General features: G+C 45.9%; 1 pseudogene; it reads left to right on the top strand.

The window, feature by feature from the left end:
* The first annotated feature begins 18995 nt into the window (after positions 1-18995).
* LOC133066130 (transmembrane protein 183-like) lies at positions 18996-20007 on the top strand (annotated as a pseudogene).
* Positions 20008-20245: the final 238 nt, after the last annotated feature.

The raw sequence follows: 20245 nt of genomic DNA, 5'->3' as shown, positions 1-20245 counted from the left end.
ATAAGCTTCAAAAAGCCTATTAGTTTTTTCTTTTCCTTTTCCTCCCTAACATGACTGTTTTTCAGATGGGAAATAACCAGTCCACTCCCCGACAGACACCCTTGAGATGCATCCTTGACAACTGGAAGCTGTTCGATCCTCTAACTCTGAGGAGGAGTCGTTTAAAATTCTTTTGTGCCACTGCATGGCCACGGTATCCACTGGGGGACGAAGAACACTGGCCCGAGGATGGGACTTTAAATTACAATACAATCTTGCAATTAGAATTATTCTGCAAAAGACAAGGGAAATGGACAGAGATCCCCTATGTCCAAATTTTCTTCAGACTGAGAGATATGAAGGAACTCTGTCTTAAGTAAGGGATTGTTGTACGCCCTAAAAGTGAGCCCACTAGGCAAATGGTGTTAGGCACAGGCAACCAAGAGAAGGAACCCCCCTGTGAAGGCTCACCTCCCGCAGCTCCTGAGTTGCCTGGTGCTTCTTCCTTGTATCCAAGCATGCCCCCATATCCGGAAGCACCCCTCCACAAAAGCCAACTCGAGTATGTCCCTTAGTTGAAACTGGAGGAGAATTCGGACCAACCCGAGTCCATAAAGCCTTCTCCCTCTTAGAACTAAGACAGATCAAACAAGACCTGGGAAGCTATACAGATGACTCAGGCAAATACATAGATATGTTCCAACATATTAGCTTGGCCTTTGACTTGACATGGAAGGACATCATGGTCATATTTAGTCAAACTTCATCTGACCCTGAACATACTAGGGTCTTAAAGGAAGCCCGGATGTATGCAACAGGGCTTCACATGTCAAGTGATAGATACCCAGCAGGGGAAACTGCAGTCCCCTCCTCCAATCCTAAATGGAATTATAATGACCCTGAGCACATCTGGGAAAGGGATCATTTTCTAATCTGTATAAAGACAGGACTGAAAGCAGCCCAGAAAAAAGTAATCAGCTATGCCCGGGTCTCAACAATAACTCAAGAGTACAATGAGAACCCCATTACCTTTCTGGAAAGGCTAAAAGAGGCCCTCCAAAAAATTACCAATTTGGACTTAGACTCTTACGAGGGACAGGTGACTTTAAAGGACAAATTCCTGTCCCAATGTGCATCAGATATCAGAATTAAGTTACAACAGCTACAGCAGCAGGACTCTGCTGCCTCTTTAGATGAGATGATCCAGAAAGCCACCAAAACATTTTATAACAGAGAACAGGAGAAGGAGGCCAAGGCCCAGGAGAGGGAGAGAAGGAGACAGACAAGGCATTCCCAGATGCTGGCCGCCCTCCAGGGAAGCCCTACGGCACACCCCGAGTCCCTGAATGACAAGGCATGAGACAAATGCCTAATCTGTAGACAGACAGAGCATTGGGCCAAAGAGTGTCCTAACCTGACAAGTCTCCTAGAACAGCTTGCCACAAATGCCATCAACTGGGACACTGGGCGGCACTCTGCCCTCAGGACACAAGAGCCTCAAGGTCAAGTGCCAAGCCTTCCTTCACGATGGTTCAAAAGGAGCCAGCCCACCTGTCACAGATAACCATCACGGGGCTGGAGGCAAGGGTGCACCTGGATGTGGCAGGTAGGTCCGAGAATTTCTTGGTTGACACAGGGGCTACCTACTCTGTCTTGATCTCCTACTCTGGAGCCTTCTCCTCCCAAACCTGTACCATTTTGGGTGTACAGGAAAAGAAACTACTAGAAGATTCACCCAAGCACTTCTTTGTTGCTGGGATGGACAGACATTCTCCCACCAGTTTCTGGTGGTCCCTGAGTGTCCTCCTCCCTTAATGGGAAGAGAAATACTCATTAAACTGGGGACCACCCTTGTGATGGGAAGCTTTTCAGCCCCTAGGGCCCTACAGCTTCTGGTTACTACTGAAGAACCCATTACACCTTCTCCAATAGAGAGGGACCAAAAACTATGGGAGGACAAAATTAAGCCCCAGGTGTGAGACCAGGGGACTCCTGGATGAGCCCACCAAGCTGAACAGGTCATCATTGTCCTCCAAGATCCCACTCAGTTTCCTATCCAGAAACAATATCCTCTCAAAAGAGAGGCTTGGGAGGGACTACAGCCTTTAATAAATAAATTCCTTGCTTGTGGGTTATTGGTCCCCACCAGTTCGCCATGTAACACCCCAATCCTCTCAGTAAAGAAAAAGGATGGAACCTGGTGAATGGTTCAAGATCTCCGGATCATAAATGAGGCTGTAGTCCCCCTCCATCCCACAGTACCCAATCCCTATGTAATCTTGGGAGAAATCCCACCCAGTGCCAAGTGGTTTACAGTCTTGGATCTCAAAGATGCATTTTTTTGCATACCACTAGCTAAAGGATCCCAATATCTTTTTGCCTTTGAGTGGGAGGCCCCAGGAGAAAAACACCAACAGATGACTTGGACAGTATTACCTCAGGGGTTCAGAGACAGCCCCCACTTGTTTGGACAGGCCCTTAGCCGGGACTCCTAGGTCTGGACCTGGGACCTAATGGGAAAATATTACAATATGTAGATGACCTACTAATCTGCTCTAAAGATGAGAAAAGTGCCCAACAACATGCAATTCAGGATCTAAACTTTTTGGAAGAAAGGGGATATAAAGTCTCCCGTGCTAAGGCACAGATGGTCGAGACAAAGGTCACTTACCTGGGAGTTCAGATTACACATGGGTCCAGGAGGCTGTCCTCTGATCGGGTACAAAGAATTCTCCAGTTGCCCTCCCCCACGACTCGAAAACAACTGCGAGCTTTCCTGGGGCTAACAGGGTATTGTAGAATCTGGAAACCCAACTATGGTCTAATTGCCCAGCCCTTATATAAAAGCTTAAAAGGACGAGATGATTCAATCCCACTGATGTGGGGAACTCCTCAAAAGGAGGCAGAGGCTACACTAAAACAGGCCTTAACTCAGGCACCTGCCTTGAGGTTGCCAGATCCAAAAGAAGCATTCCAACTTCATGTCCATGAAAGAGAGGGAATAGCCTTGGGAGTGTTAACTCAAAGGTTGGGATCTGAGCCCCAGCCTGTAGCTTACTTATCCAAGAGACTTGATCCAACTGCCCAAGGCTGGCCCCCCTGCCTTCAAAATCTTGCAGCTATTGCAATCACGATAGAAGATCTTTTGTTTATGTCAATGACCTCTTCCTAGATCCAGAGGTTCAGACCCTCCAGTCTTATACCATGGCCATTGGGCAATTCCAACAGGATATACGCTTGTGGGGTATGAACCAGGACCCAAAAGACTCTAAGGACTCGCCACTATATGCTCCAGGGACTCGAGTCCTAATTAAAGTCTGGAAAGATGGGTCCCCAAAGGCTCAACTCCAGCCCACATGGAAGGGCCCCTACCCTGTAATACTTTCTACTCCCACAGCGGTCAAGGTGCCAGGGCATGACTCCTGGATTCACTACTCACGAGTCAAGCTGTGGAAGAAAACAGAAGAGGACACTCAATACACCTGTGAGCCCCTGGGAGATCTCAGATACATATTCAAAACTACAAATGAGTGCCATTCTTATAAACAACCCCAAAATCTGGTGTCTGGGGATAAGATTTCTCAAGACAACTCTGAAGAGCCAACACAGCTTGGCAGAAATAATACTCCAAAACAGACAGGAGATAGATCTTCTGATCTCTGAACAAGGAGAGACTTGAGCCATCCTGGTGATGTGAATTTGAAATTGGCTAATTCTCCTACTAGTCCTTGTTACGCCATACTGACGCTGCTGATGATTGCTCCATGTACTGTCAACTGTCTAACCTGTCTTGTCTCTGCCCAGGTCAAGCTACGACATGCAGCGCCAGTTCAACAAAGATATAGAACTACAGCTGACCACGGAAAATATCACTCACCCTTAGATGGACACCGCTATAAGGACTCTGAGGCCTGAGACCAGCAAGAGGGGGAGGCCCAATGCCGCTCGCCGTCCCAGTTCAGCAGGAAGTAGCCAGAGAGACCTCAACGCCCCTACTCCCAAAGAATTGGGCCTCCCATCTCTTGAGGGGGGAATGTCAGGTAGTTAGAATAGGGAAAAGGAGTCCAGAATGGCGGTGGCTAAAAGACCTGGAAGGGAAAGCCGGTGAAAATAGGACAAAGGAAGGTCCAAGGACCGGAGTGAGAACCTCAGGTAAAACAAACAACACTTCTGGCTGGCCCAATTTACAGAAGACAGGCCCAGGGACAGAGAAACATATAAAAAAAGGAGCCAAAGCCCTCTTCTCGTTCGCTCTCTCTCGCGCGCGCGCGCAATGGGGCGCTCTTCTCTTCACATCTTTGGATCAACGTGCCCTCATGCTTCGAAGATGGATTTTCCTGCTATTATCTAAATAAATAGAGCTGTTACACTGATTTATTTAAGAGCTATAACATGGTCTGTCCTCCAAGAGCTGTGACCCACCGAGGGGGCTTTAATGTCCGTCACTCCAAATTTTTGTTGTGACGAGACAAAGAACCGAGGAGCATACACTCGCATGACAGTTGCATACTATGTACTAGAACTGGTAGAACTCCTCAGAGTTGACTTAAGTTGAAGCAAGAGGTCTGGACCTCTGTCTTATGGCCTCAACCAGTCACTAGATTCACGCTGCCCCAAAGAGAGGGCCTAACCTTGGGTGAAACAGCTTCCTTCAGCTCCTGAGGAAGGACTTAGCTGGGGAAATGACTGCCTGGAACATGAAGGGGGAAAATACAGGCTGCATCTCACAGCATCCACTACAGATAAGACAACCAAGTGATGCTGGGTAGGCAGGTGACTCAATGAGTCTGGAGCTGGGAGAGATACCTAGGGCTGGAAACACAAAGGTAAAAGTCTTTGCACTAAAGATGTTATCTGAAGTCATGAGACTGGATGAGATCAACAAGACAGTGAAAGTGTTACTGAGTTCAAGCTTGCTCTGCTCACCACAGGACAGGCTAATGAATCAGAGAGAGGTGTTGAGGCAAGGAATATGACTTTACTCGGAAAGCTGGGTGACTGAGAAGATGGCATACTAATGCTTCAGAGTAACCATCTTGTCAGAGTCTGGATGCCAGGTTCTTTTATAGAGTCAGAGAGAGAGAAGCAATGAGGAATTAAAATCAAAGGGCAGAAGAGAGAGGGAGAGGCAGTGGGGAAGTAAAGTGAAAGGGTCTTCAGTCTTCCAAAACATTTCTAAAGGAAAAGGCTGGCCTTTGGAAGGGGTGTGTTAATCTCTTCTTTTTGTTGTAGCTATGTACAGGTGGGCAGGGTCAGAATATATCTCTATGAGCCGAACAATGGCACTTTCGTTTACAGTCGGGCAGTGCAGCAGGGTCCTCTGAGGCAGGCTACTATGTGTGATTATAATGAAAGTGAACGTCCCACAGTCACATCCTACTCTTTGCGACCCCATGGACTATACAGTTTATGGAATTCTCCAGGCCAGAATACTGGAGCGGGTAGCCTTTCTCTTCTCCAGGGGATCTTCCCAACCCATAGATCGAATCCAGGTCTCCCACATTGCAGGCAGATTCTTTACCAGCAGAGCCACAAGGGAAGCTGCCCAAGAGTGGGTAGCCTACCCCTTCTCCAGTGGATCTTCCCAACCCAGGAATTGAACCAGGGTCTCCTGCATTGCAGGCAGATTCTTTACCAACTGAGCTATCAGGGAAACCCTATTTATAATAACAAAAGCAACAAAAAGCAAGTGAAAGAAATCATTTCCAACATGGAATCAGAATTGGCTTCTTCTCTGCAACAAAAGTAGAGTCAAACAAGAGAAGAAGAACCAAAGAGGACAGAGGAGGCATAAGACACTTGCTTGTTAAAGAGAATTCACGAGGGCAGGGATCTTGGTCTTTTTTGTTCAAGAGCTCAGAACACAGTAAGTGCCCTATAAATATTTGTTGATTAAATTAAAACAGCCAATAAAAAGTTCAAGATGGAAAAGGGATTCAAAATCACAGTATGCATCAATGAGAAATAATTATGTGTTATAGACTGAATATCTGTGTCCCCCACCTCCCTAAATTCATATGTTGAAGCCCCAACCCCCATTGTTATAGTATTTGGAGATGGGGCTTTGGGGAGGTAATTGGGCCAATTGGTGGGGCCCTGGTCTGATGAGAATTGTGCCCTTTTCAGAAGAGACACCTGAAAGCTTGCTTTCCCTCTCTCCATGCACACATACTAAGGAAATGCCTTGTAGGCACACGGCAAGGAGGTGGCCCTGTCTGCAAGCCAGGAAGAGATCTCTCACCAGAAACCCATCATGTAGCACCCCGACCCCAGACCTCCCATCTCCAGAACTGTGAGAAAACACATTTCTGCTGTATAAGCCACACTGTCTATGGTATTTTGTTATGGCAGTCCAAGCTGATTAATATATTATGTATCCTGCAAGATGCACTGGCCTTCCCCCAAGAAAATCTGAGTAAGAAAAACAAATGAAGTCCTTAGCAACCAAGAGCATTCAACTGTGATTCCAGGCCAGGTCCTGTACAAAACAAGTTCCAAAGAGTGAGACACAAGTGAGGGCCTGATGACCAGTCCTGGCCTGCTGTGGGGCAGTGGTGTCATCTTGGGCAAAACACCTGCACCTTCATTATTGGTCAACTGAGAAAGTTATGTGGTTATGTACTATTATTACTTTTAAATGCAGAGATAATTCATGTTCATTTTAAAACTTCAGCCATTGTAGAAATAGGGTGCATTCTCCGTCACTCAGTCATGTCCTACTCTTTGTGATCCCATCTCCAGGCTCCTCTGTTCATGGGATTTCCCAGGCAAGAATACTGGAGTGGTTGCCATTTCCTCCTCCTGGGGATCTTCCAACCCAGGGATCAAACCCAAGTCTCCTTCATCTCCTGCATTGGCAGGCAGATTGTTTACCACTGAGCCACTTGGGAAGCCCCTATTGTAGAAATATGTAGAGTAAAATCTGAAATGATCTCCTTGTGATTCTAGAGTTACCAGTGTAGCAGACATCCTCCCAGAACTTTTTCCTGCCATATCCCTGCTCAAATCTTCCCTTCATGGAGCCTTCCCTTGTCTCAGGCTCCATCTTTCCCTTCTTTTTTCCTTGATAACTTTATACCGGCAGACAGAGGTTAAAGGGACTGAAGGCAAGAGGAAGAGTAGCTTTTGTCAGAGCATCACCTGCTTCAGAGAAAATTCTCTGAAGAATCATTTATGGAACCGGCCAACTCAGAATCCAGTTGACAAATAGAACAAGAACTTCTGTGGTGCTTCCACTGGTAGGAAAGAGAGTCAGAGTATATATCTCATAGGACAAATTTTGAATATATCTAGCCATTTATTTTTTAAAATTGAGGTGTAACACACATACAGTAAAATGCACAAATATTTTTTAATTTATTTTATTGAAGTACAGTTGATTTATGATGTGTTAATTTCTACTGTACAGCAAAGTGATTCATTTATATATACATGTATGTATGTATATATGTATATATATCCATACACTATACATACACATTCTTTTTCATACTCTTTTTGATACTCTTTTCCCAATCCAAACCTCTCCCACCAACCACCCTCCCCCATGGCAACCACAAGTCTATTCTCTATGTCTGTGAATCTGTTTTATTTTTAATTATTAATTGATTTTTGGTTCCACTGGGTCTTTTGTTGCTGTGCATGGGCTTTCTCTAGTTGCACAGAGCAATGGCTACTCTCTAGTTTCAGTGCATGGGTTTCTCATTGTGGTGGCTTCTTTTGTCATGGAGCACAGGCTGTAGATGCATGGTCTTCAATAGCTGCAGCACATGGGCTCAGTAGTTCCAGCATGCGAGCTTTAGGGTGTGTGGACTTCAAAAGTTGCAGCATATAGGCTCAATAGTTGTGGCTCAAGGACTCTAGTTGTGCAGGGGCTCAGTTGCTCTGCGGCACGTGAACTCTTCCTAGACCAGGGATCAAACCTGTGTCCCCTGTGTTGGCAGGTGGATTCTTATCCACTGCACCAAGGAAGTCCAATCTGTTTCTATTTTGTGTATAACTTATTTTGTGTCATATTTTAGGTTCCGCATATAAGTGATACTATATGATATTTATCACTCTATTTTTTTAACTGAGCATTCAAAGGGTTAATCAATTGCTAGTTTGGAAGGAATTTGCACTTTGTAAATAGACCTAAATGTCAAATCCAAGTTACATGAATCACTTAGCTTCACTGAGTTAATTCTTCCAACTGTAAAATGGGAACAGTAAGGGCACATCTACTTCTCGGTACATTTCCTCCCGTAGGTCACCCCACGTTTGATCACAGGCATGAGAGCTGCCTGGCAAACCAAAGGCTGAGTGTAGGGGTGGTGACTGGAGACTAGCCTGCCAAAGCTTGTAAGTCCCAGAAGATTGGAGATTCTGAACCCTGGAACTTTGCAAGGTGAGAGGAGAGAACACAGATGTGGCCAAGGATGAGGCAGGAGGAAACTTCAGGATCCAGGCTCTGAGACCCTTTGGAGCTCTGAGACCCCATCAGCCTCCTGCTCAAACATACATGTATGTTTTGTCATGTCAGATGAGGTCTTGCCACGTGAATCTGTCTTGCTTGCTGTCCATAACTAGATCACCGATGAAAGAGCTGTGACCTTCGAGTCAGAACTTGAGCTTCCAATCTTTCTTTTGCCACTAGTTTGCCACACAGTCTTGGTCAAACTCTTCAGCCCTGCTGAGCCTTAGTCATCTTGGTGATACAATGAGATCCTCCCAGCTCTAAAAACTATGACACTCTGAACTTGCACTTGAACTCAGTAAACTTGACAGCAAACCAAGGTCCCCAGAGTAGCTCTTCCAGGAGGACTGCTCCATCTGCTGACTTTGGCTGCCTTGTTCCTATTGAGCATGGCATGAGTAGGCACTCAACAGTTGTTGCATAAATGAATGACTGAATGGTTTTAGGTTTTACCATTTAGACACTACTCTAGCCAAGGAGTGCAATTTGGTGGAAAGCACTTGGACTACAGAAGCAGACATATTCTAACTCTGCTTATAAACTTGGGACCTTGGGCAAGCTACTTAATCTCTCTGAGTCTTGATGTCTTTATTAGTCCTTGTAGGATTACTCTGAAGATTAATGGGTATAAAGAATTTAACATAGTGTTTGGTGCATAGGAAATGGTCACACTATTCCTCATCAGTCCTGACAGCCAAAGAGACAAACAGGGGCAGGAGCACCAAAGCCCAGCACTACTTATACAAAAAGGTAGAAACAGCAATAATCATAAGTCCCTTATATTGTGTATATTCACAGATGGTCAAGTGTTTTTTGTTTTTATTGTATATGTCTGATTGTATCTTCATATTCCTGTGAGATAAGATTTATTGCATTTATAGTGTAGCGATAGACAGTGTTAGTTGCTCAGTCATGTCTGACTCTTTGTGACCCCATAGACAGTAGCCTGCCAGGCTCCTCGCTGCATTTAACAGCTGAGCTATTTCAAATCCTAAAAGATGATGCTGTTTAAGTGCTGCCCTCAATATGTCGGCAAATTTGGAAAATGCAACAACGGCCACAGAACTGGAAAAGGTCAGTTTTCATTCCAATCATAAAGAAGGGCAATGCCAAAGAATGTTCCAACTATCACACAATTGTGCTAATTTCAAATGCTAGTAAGGTAATGCTCAAAATCCTTCAAGCTAGCCTCAGCAGGACGTGAACAGTGTACTTCCAGATGTACAAGCTGGATTTAGAAAAGGTAGAAGAACCAGAGATCAAATTGCCAACATTCATTGGATCATGGAGAAAGCAAGGGAAGTCCAGAAAACATACTTTGGCTGCACTGACTACACTAAAGCCTTTACTGTGTGGATCACAACAAACTGTGGAAAATCCTTAAAGAGATGGGAATACCAGACCACGTTACCAGTCTCCTGAGAAACTTGTATGCAGGTCAAGAATCAATAGTTAAAAACATCCATAGAACAACAAACTGGTTCAAAATTGGAAAAGGAGTACAACAAGGCTGTGTATTGACACCCTGCTTATTTAACTTATGTGCAGAGTGCATGCATGGGTGCTCAGTCAGTTCTGTCATGTCTAACCCTTTGTGACCCCATGGACTGTAGCCCATCAGGCTCCTCTGTCCATGGAATTCTCTGCACAAGAATACTGGAGTGGGTTGTCATGCTCTTCTCCAGGGGACCTTCCCAATCAGAGATCGAACCTGAATCTCCTGCATTGCAGGCAGATTCTTTACTGACTGAGCCACCAGGGAAGCCCTTATGTGCAGAGTATATCATGTGAAATGCTAGACTAGATGAATCACAAGCTGGACTCAAGATTGCCAGGAGAAATATCAACAATCTAAGATAGGTACATGATACCACCCTAATGGAAGAAAGTGAAGAGGAACTTAAGAGATTCTTGATGAGGGTGAAAGAGAAGAGTGAAAAAGTTGGCTTAAAATTCAGCATTAAAAAAACTATCAATAAGATCATAGCATCCTCTTCAATCATTTCATGGCAAATAGATGGGAAAAAATGGAAGTAGTGACAGATTCTACTTTGGGGGCTCCAAAATCACTGCAGATGGTGACTGCAGCCACAAAATTAAAAGACACTTGCTCCTGGGAATGAAAGCTATGACAAAACTAGACAGCATATTAAAAAGCAGAGTCAAAGGTATGGCTTTTCCAGTAGTCATGTATGGATGGATATAAAAGTTGGATGCTTTCGAACTGTGGTGTTGGAGAAGACTCTTGAGAGTTCCTTGGTCTTCAAGGAGATCAAACCAGTCAATCCTAAAAGGAAATCAACTCTGAATATTCACTGGAAGGACTGATGCTGAAGCTGAAGCTCCAATACTTTGGCCACCTGATGTGAAGAGCCAACTCATTGGAGAAGACCTTGATGCTGGGAAAGACTGAAGGCAGGAGGAGAAGAGGGTGGCAGAGGATGAGATGGTTAGATAGCATCATGGACTCAGTGGACATGAGTTTGAGCAAACTCCGGGAGATAGTGAAGAACTGGGAAGCCTCATGGGCTGTAGTGCGTGGGATCGCAAAGACTCAGACCCAACTTAGTAACTGAACAACAACAACTAGCAATGCTGAGCATCTTTTCATGTACAATGCACAAATCTTAGGTATACAACTTGAATAATTCACACACATATACATATACACACTTCTGTAACTACCACACAGACAAAGGAGCTTTCCCAACACCCTGGAATTTCCCTGAGCCCCTTTGCAAGCAATATCTCTACCCAAAGGCAATCACTGTTCTGACCTGTATCACCGGTTATTAGTTTTTCCTGTTCTTGAACTTCATCTAAGATGGAATCACACAGAATGTGGTATTTCATGTCTGCCTTTTTTGAGTCATAATATACCTGTGAGGCCCCCTGAAGTTCCTGCAAGTAACAGGAGCTGGTTCTTTTCAATTGCTCAGTAGTAGCCTGCTGTGGCCTCCCCTGGTGGCTCAGGGGTAAAGAATCCACCTGCAATGCAGGTGACGTGGGTTCAATCCCTAGGTCAGGAAGATCCCCTGGAAAGGGCATGGCAACGCATGCCAGTGTTCTTGCCTGGAGAATCCCATGGACAGAAGGGCCTGGTGGGCTACAGTCCTAGGGTCGAAAAGAGTTGGACACTACTGAAGCACCTGGGCACACATGTATGCAACTTGTTGTGTGATTACAGCACAATTTCTTCATCTTTTCCACTGTTGCTGGATCTCCGGTGTGCTTCCAGCTTGGGCTCCTGTGAGTAAAGCTGTAAAGCTGCCCTGATCGTTCTTGTGTTTTTCTCACGGGCGTCTGCGCTCGTGTCTCTTGTGTATTCCGTCTTGGAATGGATTTGCTGGCTCATGATTTTTCTCTTAAGGGAAGGCTTTGTGGGGATTTGTCCTGGCCCTGAATGCTGAGGCCCCAGAAGTCACTGTAACAATATTTGTGACATGGTGAAAAGCACGTGTGCCTGACAAGGTCATTTCTCTCTGGAAAGCGCGACAGTCAGAGAATGACCTAAAGAACCCCAGGACTGGGGAGAGGTCATCTTGCCCAATTCCCACAGCCTGGAGCAAGGCTATGTGGCGCTTTCCAAGTTTGGCCTTTCACTGACCTCCCTGGCTGTTTATCTGGTCCTGGCCCCACAGCTTAATGAGTGATTTAATGTAAGCGAAGTTCACATCGGCCGAGTTGCGGACAGGCTCGCTCGGCTCACGTCAGGGTCTCTTGCGACCTCTAGAAGGACTTTGAGTTTTTGGGACTCAGCCCTGATGAGCAGGAAGCCAAGGGACAAATCAGCAGCAAGGGTGACAGTGGGATTCCTGAGGCACTCGGCTCATGGTGCCACCACCGCCAGCAAATCAGAGCCAGGAGGTAGGGGGCAGCGGTCCCACGGAGTGAGGAGGGGAGATGCTTGCCTGGCTCGGTGCCCTGTAGCCCTCGTAGCCCTCGGGCTCCGTCTGGGATGCCACCTTCTTTCTGCTGCACCGGAAGCCTAGGGAGCACTTTATGCAACAGACCCACCATAGCATCAGTGGAATCAGACTGGAAATGGTTTAAAGACCGTTTTTCTTACAGTCATCGGCTTGACGGCCCCCAGGGCTGCACAGTCTCCCAGCGGAAACACGACCCCTCTGCAAACAAAAGCAGCTGGAAGAAAAAAAGAAAAAAAGCAGCCGGAGCGGGTGGAAATCAATAAGCCCCAGCCCTGCCAGTGGCTTCTTGGTGACACTTCCCCCAGGAACCGCAGTTTGATGCTGAGTACAGTGAGTTAAGAGGACCCACTCTGGTGTACCACCGGGAGTGACTTAGAGAATTGCCTAATCTTTGCTTGTCAGAAAGCGTTAACCCGGCTCTGTAAACAAAAAATATTTTATTAGGCCTCAGCAGTTGTTTATGGTCAGAGTGAAGGGATGATCAGTCCAGTGGCGCTGGCTGAGAGCTGCCCAGCCAGGAAAGTCCCTCCCTTTGGGGCATCATTGTCACCCCCCTTCCCAGGCAGAGAGCTGATGGCTGCAGCACAGCCTGAGCCCAGGAGGCCTGGGGCAGCCCGGAGCCCAGGTGGGATCAGAGAGGTTAGGAATCAGCGCAGGGAAGCATGTTCCTTTTGGGTCACCGATTCCACAAGTGTTTATTATTATATTTAGTTGTAGATGAAAACTCAGACACTCAGAGGTTAAGAAATGTAGTCAGGAACATGGGATGCTGGCGCCAGGACCCCACTGCAGTCCCCTTTTTTCCAAGTTCCACCTCTTTTTTTTTTTTGGCTGCGCCACACCGCCTGTGGAATCTTAGCACCTCAACCAGAGATTAAACCCAGGCCCCCAGACTCTTGTGCTCTTGAATCAACATCTGCGGAAGCAAGCTCTTGATTCTCAGCGCAGCCAGTCTGGCCGGGGTGCAAGTACAGGTGTTGTTGGTCACCAGCATAGATCAGGAGCACTGACGGGAGATGAAGAGCTAAGCCTTAGATGCAGGGCTGCCAAGCACTAGCTGTGCGATCTCACATCACTTAGTTCACACTTTTCATCGCTATTGCTTCACGTGATCAAAATAGATACAGTAAAACCTCTCATGGAATTTTGATGGGACAATGTTGTGAAGGTGTCTGTTGGCCAGCTGCCCCTGCGTGTGAACCCAGGGGCTATAGACCCCCTGCCTGTGCTAATCATAAAGCCTCTGGAGGAGACCTTGGTGTATTGGGGTGGTAGCCCAGGCCTTCAGGCCAGATGCCCAGACAACACTGGCCAAGTCTACCTGGTTTGGGTCCTCTGGGCCATCGGTAACATGTCTGCTCCACTACCATGGTGGTCCCGCAGGAAAAGGCAGAGGTGTGAGTGCCCGGGCATGGATACCACATTCCCCCAGGATGTGGGATGCTGACATACTTCCCAGGTATCCAAGCCTGGCAGATGGCCCAGTGCTCGCTGCCCTGAAATGTTGACCAGGAGGATGGCAGAAATCTTGGAGAACTCGTTGCTCAGATAAGGATCTAGAGGTTGGAAAATAAAAGGCTTGCTTGAGGTCACATAGCAAATTAGTGCCCGGGTGTGGTGCCGGAGACCCCCTCACTGAACTCAAGTCTGATTGAGGGCCAGCACAAGACAGGGTTGTGGGGGAGGGTGAACATTCTTCCCCAGAGGCTCTGTGCCCCACAGCTGAAGGGAGGCAGACCCTATATCTGTGGGACCTGGAGCCTCTTACCAAATGAACTCCTGACCTCTCCCCTGGCCCCTCTTGTGCCACAAGGCAGACTTCGGTAACATTCGGACAAACAAACAGTGGGGACCTGTGGTGCTCTTTCCAGGTTGGCATTTTCTGTGCCAGCTGAGGGCAGGGCCAAAGGCTCAGATGCAGGGTTCATTGAAGGGATCTAAGATGAGCCTGGGGTATCTCAGGTCAAAGACTGTCTCTTTCTTCGGCATGATTTTGCTGCCCTCTGTTTTGCTCTGCTGGACCCCAGTGACCTTTGTTGACCTTCGATGTTGGCAATTTGATCTCTGGTTCCTCTGCCTTTTCTAAATCCAGCTGGAACATCTGGAAGATCTTGGTTCACATATTGCTGAAGCCTAGCTTGGAGAATTTTGAGCATTACTTTGCTAGCGTGTGAAATGAGTATAATTGTGAGGTAGTTTGAATATTCTTTGGCATTGCCTTTCTTTGGGATTGGAATGAAAACTGACCTTTTCCAGTCCTGTGGCCACTGGTGAGTTTTCCACATTTGCTGGCATGTTGAGTGAGTGCAGCACTTTAACAGCATCATCTTTTAAGATTTGAAATAGCTCAGCTGGAATTCCATCACTTCCGCTTGCTTTGTTCGTAGTAATGCTTCCTAAGGCCCACTTGACTTCGCACTCCAGGATGTCTGGCTCTAGGTAAGTGGTCACACCATTGTGGTTATGTAGGTCATTAAGATCTTTTTTTTTTTAAGATCTTTTTTGCACAGTTTTTCTGTGTATTCTTGCCACCTTTTCTTAATATCTCCTGTTTCTGTTAGGTCCATACCATTTCTGTCCTTTACTGAGCCCACCTTTGCATGAAATGTTCCCTTGGTATCTCTAATTTTCTTGAAGGGATCTCTAGTCTTTCCCATTCTATTGTTTTCAATTTTTTTGCATTGATCAATGAGGAAGGCTTTCTTATCTCTCCTTAATATTCTTTGGAACTCTGCATTCAGATGAATATATCTTTCATTTTATCCTTTGCCTTTCACTTCTCTTCTTTAATAACTTATAATGGAAATGAATCTGAAAAAGAATATGTGTGTGTGTGTGACTGAATCACTTTGCTATACACCTGAAACTAACAAAACATTGTAAATCAACTATATTTCAATAAAATGAAAAAAAAAAAGTTAAACATAGAATTCCCATAGGGTTATAGTACAGTGTTAGCTGCTCAATCATGTCCAACTCTTTCTGACCCCGTGGACTGTAGCCTACCAGGCTCCTCTGTCCATGGAATCCTCCAAGCAATAATATTGGAGTGGGTTGCCATTCCCTCTTCCAAGTGATCTTCCCGACCCAGGGATCAAACCTGGGTCTTGTGCATTGCAGGAAGATTCTTTACTGTCTGAACCACCAGGGAAGCCCAGAATTCCCATATGACCCAGTAATTCAGTCCTAGGTATATGCTCCCCAAAACTGAGAATAGGTATTCAAACAAATACTTGTCTGTGAATATTCAGAGCAGCAAAACATGGAAACAGCTCAAATGTCCATGAATGGAGGACAGGATGTAGGATATCCACACAATGAGCTAGTGTTCAGCCATATAAAGGAATGGAGCCCTGACACACGCTGCCAGACTGATAAACCTCGATAGCATCATGCTGAGTAAAAGAAGCCAGACCCCGATGGGCACATATTGTGTGATTCTGTTCATATGAAATGGCCAGAAAGGAAAATTCACAGACACAGAAAGCAGGATGGTGGTTGCCAGGCACTGAAAGGAAGGGGACCAGGGAGTGACTGCTTAGTGGGTATGGGGTTTCCTTTTGAGATGATGAAAATGTTTTGGAATTAGATGGAGGTGATGACTGCACAAGATTTTATATATTCTGTTGTTGTTGCTTTGTTGCTAAGTCATGTCTGACTCTTTAAGATCCCATGGACTATAACCCTCCAGACTCCTCTGTCCATGGGATTTCCCAGGCAAGAATACTGGAGTGGGTTGCCATTTCCTTCTCCAAGGGATCTTCCCGACCCAGGGATTGAAACCACATCTTGCAGGGTTCCTTCCTTGCAAACTCCTCATCTTGGGGAGTCCTCTGAAAATCGATGACTCTGCTTAGCTCACTTCCTGCTACTCCCACGGAGGGAAAAGTGGGCTATGACCTCAGAATCTGCTAACACAATGTCCTGGTTCTTGTGGCTGCCCGATGGAATTAGAGAAGATACGGAAGCAGCAGACCTGGGGCTTCCCTGGTGGTCCAGCAGTTAAGAATCAGCCTTGCAATACAAGGGACACGGGTTCGATCCCTGGTCCGGGAAGATCCCACATGCCAAGGAGCAACTAAGTGGTGCACCACAAATATTGAGCCTGTGCTCTAGAGTCTGCAAACGGCAACTGCTGAGGCCCAGGCACCTAGAGTCTGTGCTCTACAACACACTACAATGAGAAGCCCACACACCACAAGCGAGGGTAGCCCCTGCTTGCCCCAGTTAGAGAAAGCCCACGTGCAGGAAGACCCCCCACAACCAAAAAATAAAATAAATAAATAAATTTTAAAAAGAAGGAGCGGAGCTAGAGGAAAGCTCAAGCTCTGTTGTACATATTAGGTTTGGTGGTCCTGCTCCGCCCCGTCCCTATTTCCCCAGTGCGCCCAATGCTCTGTGTGGTGGGCCAGCAGAAGCTAAGGCCCAGGAGGACTGGCAGAGGAGCCAGGCAGGGGTGGAGAGAAGGTGACTGTCAAAAAGCCGGCGTGGAGGGCATTGTGTTCCCAGCCGTCTGGAGTGGGCTTCACACTGTGCAACATTCTTCCTTTGATTCCCACCTGATTTTTACAATCACTTGTGGGTCAGCCAGGCCAACAGGCTTCCTCCTCACTTTACAAGATAAACTCCAGAAGGACTTCCCCAGTGGTCCAGTGGCTAAGACTCCGCTTACCCACTGCAGTGCCGGAGGCTTGGTGTCTAACCCTGGTCGGGGAACTAGATTCTGCATTCCATAAGATGCAGGTCACAACTAAGACCCAGCACAGCCTAAATAAATAAATGAATATTATATATAAATATATAATATAATAATATATAATTGTATCATATAATTTATTATATACAATATAATATATTATATATAATAATATTTTATATAATAATGTAATGTAATGTATAGTATAATATATAATAGTTATTATATATTATAATATATATATATGAAATGAAGTTGCTCAGTAGTGTCCAACTCTTTGTGACCCTAAGGACTGTAGACTACCATGCCCCTCCATCCACTGGATTTTCCAGGCAAGAGTACTGGAGTGGGTTGCCATTTCCTTCTCCAGAGGATCTTCCCAACCCAGGGATTGAACTTGAGTCTCCCACATTGTAGGCAGATGCTTTACCATCTGAGCTGCCAGGTAAGTCTAACATATATATAATTATATACATATATTATATATAACATAATATATTTTATATAAATATATATAATATTATATCTATAATGTTATATGCATATAATTTTATATATAAGATTTACACATATAATTTATTATATATAATATATAAGTTTATATATATAATTTATATACATATAAAAGATAAGCCCCAGAGATTGACTTGTTTCAGGGTCATCCAGTGAGGGTTAGGACCCAGGTCTTCAAACTCCCCAACTCTAAGATCTTTCTATTGCTTCTTCTCCAGCAACTCCTGGAGACCACTCCAACTCACCCAAAAGGAAAAGACTTCCTCTCTCAAAAAGCATTTTCCACTCATGCTAGGGTGGTGGGGAAGGGGCAGGAAGAATGACTATCTTCAGTTGTCGGAGTTTCCTAGATGAACAGGCTGTCCTTGATCTTGGAAAGATTCGGTGTCAAAACCCTCTAGACACAGATGCTTCCTGAACTGATCTTTCAGAGCCAACAACCAGGGCTTGGCTGGGCTGCCTCTGGCCCCACCTCACATGCTCCTGCTTCCAAGGTACCTGCTGATGGTCTCGACAAGGCCAGTGGTGCTTGATTCTGCCGAAGCAACTATGGAGATCTGGGCCTTTTCCTGTGGCTTGAAATGCAAAGCTGCAGACAGAGCAAACAAATAGGTACTCCCAAGGTCACTGGTCAGGGAACTGGGAAAGGTCAGTTTTCATTCCAATCCCAAAGAAAGGCAGTGTCAAAGAATGTTCAAACTACTGCATAATCACACTCATCTCACACTCTAGCAAAGTAATGCTCAAAATTCTCCAAACAAGGCTTCAATAGTATGTGAACTGAGAACTTCCAGATGTTCCAGCTGGATTTAGAAAAGGCAGAGGAACCAGAGATCAAATTGCCAACATCCTTTGGATCACAAAAAAAGCAAGAAAATTCCAGAAAAACATCTACTTCGGGGCTTCCCTTGTGGCTCAGTTGGTAAGAAAACATCTACTTCTGCTTCACTGACTACACTAAAGCCTTTGTATGGATCACAGCAAAGTGTGGAATGTTCTTCAAGATATGGAAATACCAGAGCACCGTACCTGCCTCCTGTGAAACCAGAATGCAGGACAAGAAGCAACAGTTAGAACCAGACATGGAACAATGTACTGGTTCAAAATTGGGAAAGGAGTACATCAAGGCTGTATATCATCACCCTGTTTATTTAACTTCTATGCAGAGTACATCATGCAAAATGCCAGGCTGGATGAAGCACAAGCTGGAATCAAGATTTCCAGGAGAAATATCAATAACCTCAGATAGGCAGATGACACCATCCTTATGGCAGAAAGTAAAGAAGAACTAAAGAGCCTCTTGATGAAGATGAAAGAGAAGAGTGAAAAAACTGGCTTAAAGCTCAATATTTGGGAGTGGGATGGCAGCGGAGCCGGCCAGAGTTGGCCCTAGGCTGACAGATCCCGCTCTCTGGCCTGAAACATGGCCTGGGGTCCTGGCCCTTTAACCCAGTCTCACCCCAACACGGTCGCCATGCCCAAGAGAGGGAAGCGACTCAAATTCCGGGCCCAAGATGCCTGCTCAGGCAGAGTGACCGTGGTGGATTATGCCAACTCGGATCCGGCCGTCGTGAGGTCTGGAAGTGTCAAGAAAGCTGTCGCCAATGCTGTTCAGTAGCAAGCCTCCCAGGTTCCTGCAGTGGAGGCTCTTTCTGGGGCTGGTGAGCCCTGTGACATCATCGACAGCAGTGGGGAGACTGGTGCCCAGGAGGAAAGCATCCGTGAGAGAACTATCTCCAGAAAAAAGAAAAGAGGCACAGAGAAGACCTGGATGGACTGGAGGAGAAGAGTATCCCATGGATATTGGGCTATTGCTGGCCTCCTATATCTGTCCTGAGGACATTGTGAATTTTCCCCTGATTTGTAAGAATGCTTGGACTGTCACTTGCACTGCTGCCTTTTGGATGAGGTTGTACCAAAGACACTACACACTGGATACCTCTCTGCCTTTGCACCTGTGGCCAGAGTCAGTGAAGAAGCTGCTCTGTCTTCAGGCATGTGTGATCCGATCTCTGTACCATATGTATGAGCCATCTGCTGCTCGAATCTCCGAGAATCCAGCCATTCCAGAAAGTACTTCTAGCACATTAAAGAATTCCAAATGCTTACTTTTCTGATGCAGAAAGATTATTGGGAACAGACAGGAACCAATGTGGGAATTCAACTGCAAGTTCAAAAAACAATCCCCAAGATTAAAGAGTAAGGGTATGGGAAGATTGCCGCCTCCCATTCAGTACAAAGATGTTCATAACAACCCAGACCAGGACTGCTGCCTACTGCAGGTCACCACCCTCAATTTCATCTTTATTCCAATTGTCATGGGAATGATATTTACCCTGTTTACTATCAATGTGAGCACGGATAATGCAGCATCATCAAGTGAGACTGGTGTTCCAAGATTATCCTGTCCGTGGTGGTCAGAAACTGCTCGGTGAACAGGGTGTGCGAGTCATCCTGAACCCAGCACACAGCATTCGACTTTTTGACTGGTGGCATCCTCAGTATCCGTTTTCCCTGAGCGTAGATATTGCTTCCTGTCACCAAGGGCAGCCCTGAGCTAGGCCAGTCCATCTGTAATCAGATTCCAGTTTGGAAGGGGCAGCTGGTTTGTATATCTAGTCAGTAATGCACATGTTCTTTAGGGTTCTGGGGCTCCTGGTAGAAGAAGGGGAA

Source organism: Dama dama, chromosome 2 (assembly GCF_033118175.1).
Source record: "Dama dama isolate Ldn47 chromosome 2, ASM3311817v1, whole genome shotgun sequence".
In the NCBI taxonomy this organism is placed as follows: domain Eukaryota; kingdom Metazoa; phylum Chordata; class Mammalia; order Artiodactyla; family Cervidae; genus Dama; species Dama dama.
This window is presented reverse-complemented; position numbering and strand designations above follow the sequence as displayed.